The 7,048-nt window shown below is 45.5% G+C and overlaps 1 pseudogene; it reads right to left on the bottom strand.

The window, feature by feature from the left end:
- Positions 1 to 420: 420 nt before the first annotated feature.
- Positions 421 to 6,067, bottom strand: LOC113195669 (cofilin-2 pseudogene; annotated as a pseudogene).
- Positions 6,068 to 7,048: the final 981 nt, after the last annotated feature.

The raw sequence follows: 7,048 nt of genomic DNA, 5'->3' as shown, positions 1-7,048 counted from the left end.
CAGAGCCTCACAGAACTAAAATCAAGCGCAACTATAAATAATACTGAAAAAAGTTCACCATCTGACCTGTGGATAATACTTTCAAGGCATTCAATCTGCTTATCCTTTGCAGTATTCTAGACTATTCACATTGATAATCACATTCATTGTAGTGCTTGCTGCAAAGGAGGCATATAACCAGTTGTTTTGGCTAAAATAAAGACAGGCAGGTATTCCTTCTACATAAAAGTAACCATATTGAAGAATCTAATGGCAATCACTGACAGGCTGCTTAAATGAACGATATCTCCTTCATTCACTGTGTTGGAAGGACCCAGAGGAAAGGGGGGGGGGATATGAAAAAACACGTAATGCTATTCCAATGGACTGAGCTGGAGAAATGAAACCCCCTAAAGATCCAGATGCCACTTGATGGTCATTTTATAATGGTTTTCCTTCAAGTGAAACTACTACATTGCTTCCCAATTTCTCTCCAAGTGTTGATGGGTCCTTAATATCATCTAAGCCATTTACTTGCCACTCATATTTAATACCTGTAAATTTCTTTTTAATGGCATCTTTAGAGCTAGCATAAATCATCTTGCTTTTTAAGGGTGTACTTTCAGGAGCCCAGAATATAAATACTAGGTCTTCTTTCTTAGACTCTTTTGTTTCGTATGTGGCATCATACAAAGCATATCGGCAACCATGCAGAGGTAGCAACTTCACAAAAGATGTGTAGGGGTCCTCTACAGTATCACCAATGTCACCCACCAAGATCTGCTTTGCTTCCTCTACAATTATTTGTCTTTTGTCTTCGCTTAAACGGAAGAGAACTGCTTTCTTTCTTTTTTTGATCTCCTCTTGTGTAGAAGATCAAAAGATTTCCTTACTTTCATATCATTAAAAACTTTGATGACTTCATCATTCACTGTAACTCCAGAAGCCAAAATGCCCGTAGCAGCATCTCCGGCTCCAGCTCTGTGGATCTGGGAGGAGGAGAAGAAGGGGCAGGCGGGCAGGCAGGCAGGCGGGGTGTAGATGGACACAACACAATGCCTCTAGTCTTATGTGGTGCTGAGGATCGAACCTGGTCCCGCCCGTGCTGCATCTCCTGCCCCTGCCCCTCAAAGCCCTTTAGGCATTTATGTTTGCAAAGGCTTCAAGTTCACTTTAGGTCTAGCTTTTTCCACAGCTCCTATTCTATTTGTCAACCCAGATGATGTTCTTTGGCCCTGCAACTCCCTTTAACTTGGAAACTGTCTTGAATCTTACTACTTCAGTCAATTCTCTCCTGGTGACTATTCCTGGATCAATGGGCTTATTTTGCTCCCCTTGGAAGGAAAAACCAATTCCTTACTGAGGTTCAAGCTAAAAATGGATTTCCAAATTCTACAAAGCAAGGATTCTCCCAGTGTAACATCAGCAATTAACCTCCCCAAACTTCTGCCCCACTTCCACACACACATTGCAAGAAAAACTTCATAGGACCCTAACTCAGAGCAGGGTCAATGCACAAAACTGAATGGATCATGGATCAGGGAAGGACAGCCACCGCAGGTGATGACGAAGCTGAGTCACAAATATGAGAGATTCGACCAGTTAGAGAAGAGAAGAAAGGACTTCCAGGAAGAAGCAAAACTGCATGGGAAAGTTATCAGGTATAAATGGAACAGAGTGGCTCAGATTGGCAAGTAACGGTTGGAAGGGAAGGCCAGATGAGAGGTGTGCACCATGCAGTTAGGACTTTGGAGCCACACACTCCCAAGTTCAAATCCCAACCATCAAACAATGGATCTTTCCAATGGAATTGAAGATAATTTTTTACTGCATATAGAAAAACAAAGTAAGTTCAAGGTTCATATCTTAATAAGAAAAAAAAATCTTCATCTACAAAATGCTTTTTCTTTGGCAATACCTAGAGCTTTCTATTTTTCCTGCTTTTAAAAAAAATTAAAATCAGGTTTGTTCCTTACATTCCAGTTGAAAATGATAAAGCATCATTACAACCATGAAAACACATTTATTCTGAGATAGACTATCCAGTTCTTTCATAGTCACTGCCTGACATACTCATCAAATGCATATTTTTAAAATTTATTCATCAATTCATTGACCAACACTGCATTTCCAATTTGGTGGCATTATTGGTGGTATTGCAATAAACATTCTTGTACATGTCTCTGTGATGTATACATGCATGAGAAATCCTTCTGTATTCATACCTAGATTCTGAGTTGAATGGTATGACATCCTCAACTTTATTAGAATGCCAAATTCTTCTCCAAAGTGGTAGTACCAAATCACACTTTCACCAGCTGAGAACTTGGCCCCTGCCCCTCACCAATGGGTATCAAGTGCTATAGTTTTTGCCAATCCAATAGGTGACAAACAGTATCACAGTATTGTTTTATGCATTTCCCTTATTACTTGTGAGGTGAGGCAGCTTTTTATAAGTTCTCTTCTCTATCAATTTCCTGTTTGGGCCCTTTGTCATTTTTAGCTGGGTGGTTTGCCATTTTCTTATAATTTGTAAAAGTTTTTAATATGTTCTTAGACACTGATCACAAGATGTGAGTTGCAAATAGCTTCTACCACTCTAAGTCCTATCTTTTCACTTTTATTCTGGTGTCTTTTGATGAGCTAAAGTCAATTTTAGTGTAGCCAAAATTATGGATCTTTTTCTCTATGGTTGATTTTTTTTTCTGAATTTAGTTTGAGAATACCTCTGTGCTCCAAGGTAGTTAAGATATACTCTAAGCAATTTTGTGTTGCACTTCATACTATCTTTAATCCACAGCATTTTTTTTTGTACAAAACATCCAATTTTATTGCTCTTGAATTAGCAAGTATCCCAGAGTGATTGATCAAACATTTTTCTATTTCCCTTCTGACTGTCAGTCAGTGTGTTATAATGTGATACAAAGAAACATAAAGTCAAGTCTATGTGTGTGGGTCTCTTTGCCCGCAGGTCACTATTCTCTTTCATTGGTCCACTTTTACCTTGACCATTACTATGGTATCTTTTTAAAATATTTTTTTTAGTTGTAGATGGACAACTACAAACTGTTGTTTTTCTTTTTTTATCTTTCATTGATTTTATTTTTTTTAAATACATGACAGCAGTGGAATGCATTACAATTCTTATTACACATATAGAGCACAATTTTTCACATCTCTGTATATAAAGCATGTTCACGCCAATTCAGGATTAGGTTGCAACTTCCTTAATAAGACTACTATTTATTTATTTTTTTTTATGTGGTGCTGAGGATCGAACCCAGGGCCTCACGCATGCAAGGCAAGCGCTGTGCCGCTGAGCCACGATCCCAGCCCACTCCTATGGCATCTTAATTATTGTGGTTACAAGTTTAAATCAGGCAGGGCAGTTCAATTTTGGTGAAGTCCAATTTACCAGTTCTTGAGCAGGGGATGTAGATCAGTGATAGAACACTTATCTAGCACGCACAAGGGTTTGATCTCCAGCACTGCGAAATAAAAAATATATATATATTTATACCAAATTTTTGTTCTTTTTTGTGCCTTTTGTGTTGGTGTAAGAAACCTTTACCTACTAGACAGTCATGAAGACAGTGCTTCTTTCTGTGCCTGAAAACTTTCCACTGACTGGCAGACACTTGACCTTGATCAGTATTTTTGTATTCCTCTAAGTCCTCTGGAGCTTTGTCTGATTTCGATCACATGGAAACAGTCTGATCCTCTAGGGTCGTGCTTTTAAAAATTGGTACGTGGGATCCAAGCATGCTCAGTTTAGGGCTGATCATCTTCTATTGCTGGGGCCAAGACTTTCAGAATACTTTACCAATATCCTACACATCATGAGGTTTTCCAGGCTGGCTGGGGAAAATAGGCACTTTTCCTCTCCATTGGTGCTTTTCAGGCATGGTGTGATCTCTAATTGCTTTTGGATGTTTGATCCAAAAGATTCCCTGGCCTCTGACAGCTTACACACACACACACACACACTTGCTGGTCAGTACTCAGCTGAACCATCACGAGGGATCTCGCACAGGTTCCTGAATCCTCTCTCTGCAGTGCAGTTGGCTCTGGTACCTGTGTCAAGGTCCCTCAGTCTTTCCAGACGCTGAGCCTCAGTCCCTCGACTCAGCATGTTCTCAGGGTTCAGCCTGACTTCCTCCTCCCCAGGCCGCAGCCTGCACGATCCCTGAAGGCAGATGCTGGAAGATGGTGAAAGCAGATGCTGGGAGATGGTAGACGTCACTGTGCTCACTGCCCATTGAGCAATGAGCTTCCAGGAATCCCTGATTTTCACTGCCTGATGCCCAGTGTCGGGCATCTGATCCTTGTCCCATGAGTTCTTTTTTTATTTTCCTCCTCTATGTTTCAGGTGTCCCACTCCCTTTGAAGCCTAGTTTTAAACACTAAATGTTCCCTCCCCCCCAGGATGTTTTAGGAACCCTGGGGATGCTGAACTTGATCCCATGTTATAAGCAGGGCCCCTCTCCACCTGCACCTCCTCCCTATCCCCAGAATGCACCACTCGCCTTCCTGCTGTATGTCTACAGGAAGTGAGGAGGGGGTTGGAGCTTTGAAGATAAGAAACCGTGTAATGTTTTTCTTGCAATAGTTTATTAAAATCTAACGCCAATATTGGCATGGCCCAGGTGAACTTGAAGTGCAGGGGCAACACTGTTTGTGTGGCCAGTTGGCCCTATTCGCACCTGTCTGACCAGAGGGACAGCAGCCGTGGAGAAAACGCTAGCGAGCCAGACAGGCTAGTTAGGAGTCCTGCCACTGCCTCTGGATGATCCAGGCTGTCTCCCAGACCTGGATTCAGAGAGTGTCCCTAGTAGAGACAGCTGGGGGGAGCAGGAAGCTGACTTCCTGCTGGTATGGAATGTCCAAGGCAGTGATGAGCTTCCCAGGTTGCGGGATTTATGAACTGAAATTGTCTGCAGAAAGGCACTCCCGGCTCTTCTCTATTGGCCTTCATGCTGGCCATCACCAGGATTCTTTCCTGCAGGTTGGACTCCAGTCCTCAGGCCACACAGTTGCCACCAAGGTAAAGGCCCCCTGACAGAATCTGTGCCAGAGCCCTCTGAGCTCTTCCCTTGCTCCCTGGTCCTACTCAAAGCCCTCTAGTAGCTCCCTGACACTTGGATGAAATCCAAATTCACCTCGAGTGCACACAAATTCCAGGGCTCCTTCTCTCTTAGCTTCATTGTCTCCCACTGTCACTGCACACAAGCTGCCAACCCATGAAGCACAACCCTGCCTCAGGGCCTTTGCACATGTACCTCTCTTAGTTTAGAATGTTCTCTTCTGGTAGCTCCACACCTCTCTCCCTCTTTTCCTTCATGCCTGTGCTTTAATCTTGCCTCATCAAGTGGCCAGAGCAGGTTACCCCTTATCAAATGGTTCCAGAATTCTCTACACCCTCCTTCCCTTTCTTTCTTTTAGAGAACTTAGCATAGCTGACGCAGCACTCAGCACAAGCTGTTGGAAGATCTCGGTGAGGTCTGTCTGGCCCCGAGGAATCCCCAGCACACACATCCACTACCGTACACAGGAGGAGCTGGGAGAGATTTGCTGAATGAGTGCTCTTGGCCCTCCCCATCTTGGGCCCTTGGAGACTGTCAGTCTGAGGAGGCCAGGTCCTCTGACAACAGCCTCTGACAGATGACCTGGGAGTGGATAAAAGGCTGTTTTCAAATGTGGAGGTGTAAAGGTGGAGAGAAGAAAGGCAAGGAGACAGCTCACCTCTACTTGCTGGGGGAACTCATTTCTCTCCTGGCCACCAGCTAGTGGGGGATTGTCGGGGAGGGAGGGTGTCCCCAGGCCCAAAGAACTCTAGGATTCTTCTGGGCTTCCCTCATCTGAGCTGCAGCCACATGAACCAGGGCTCAGTGACAAAACTCTTCTTCAATTTGAGAGGGATCAGCCCCATAAGAACTGTCTCACGCAACAGTCCCAGAAGGCAGAGCTGGGAGCTGACGGGAGTCAGAAGGGGCCATGTTGTGTCATGGGAGGACCATGGAGTCTGCAGCCACAGAGCCTGGCTCCAAGCCTCTCTGAGCCTCAGCTTTCTTACCCAGAACATGGCCATAAGGACGAAGTCTGCCTTACAGGGACCCTAGGGAGTGCTGAGAGCCATGACAGGCACATCATGAATGCACAGTAAGGAGATTGATTGTCCTCAATGTTATCATCACAGGTTGAGAGCATGAGTCCCAGTAATGGTCTAAGGTGTTTGTCAGCCTTTTCCTGAGAAAGACTGTCCTATAACTGGGGCCTCACTGAGCCTGTGGGTGGGGGTCAGGGATGCACACTGGCACCCGACCTGGCTGGATAAGGACGGAGGCAGACATCCCAGAGGGCTGGGGCCAGTGCCTGCTGATGACTCTTGATCAGAGAGGTGAGGTTCAGCCACCCCTTTTCAGACCTGTAACATCAGTGAAAGATCTGAGTCAAGGGATGGGGAGACCAGAAGAGGAAAATGATCAGAGGCCACCGCTCCACCTCCCCCATGGGAGGGCTGGAAGTTTCCTTGTAAGGAGAGTGCTCTCTCTGCTATAGATCCCGGTGACGGGGCACTATCCCCAGAGTTCACATCTCATGACCAGGCCATGAGCTGTGGGGAGGAAGAGAGGTGTAAATTACACGCAGGAGGAAGAGGGCAGGGGGCAAGAAGTAGTCCTAGCAAGTGCCTCTCAGGTCTTTGGGAGAAACAGTCCAGAAAGACCTCCCTGTCAGCCCAGCAGAGCCACAGAGAAAGATGGAAAGCAACTAGGGGATGCCAGCCCCAGGGAGCCAGGTCCCAACCCACCAGCCCTCCTGTGCACAGTCCCTGCACCAAACACATGGACACCAGGGAAACGCCCAGTCCTGTCATCAGGGACTCCCAGGGTCCTCCCCATCCAGGACTGAGCTCTGCGCTGTGAGGTCTCCTCAGCTGGTCCACACAGACTCAGATTCTCCTTGCACTCGCATTTTCTCGTCTCCACAGGAACATTCAGGGAGTGCCACAGAGGTCTCCTGCAGGATTTGCACCAGAAACTGCAATGGCAAGAGACGGGGAAGGGGAGGA

This window comes from Urocitellus parryii, chromosome 11 (genome assembly GCF_045843805.1).
Source record: "Urocitellus parryii isolate mUroPar1 chromosome 11, mUroPar1.hap1, whole genome shotgun sequence".
Classification (NCBI taxonomy): domain Eukaryota; kingdom Metazoa; phylum Chordata; class Mammalia; order Rodentia; family Sciuridae; genus Urocitellus; species Urocitellus parryii.
This window is presented reverse-complemented; position numbering and strand designations above follow the sequence as displayed.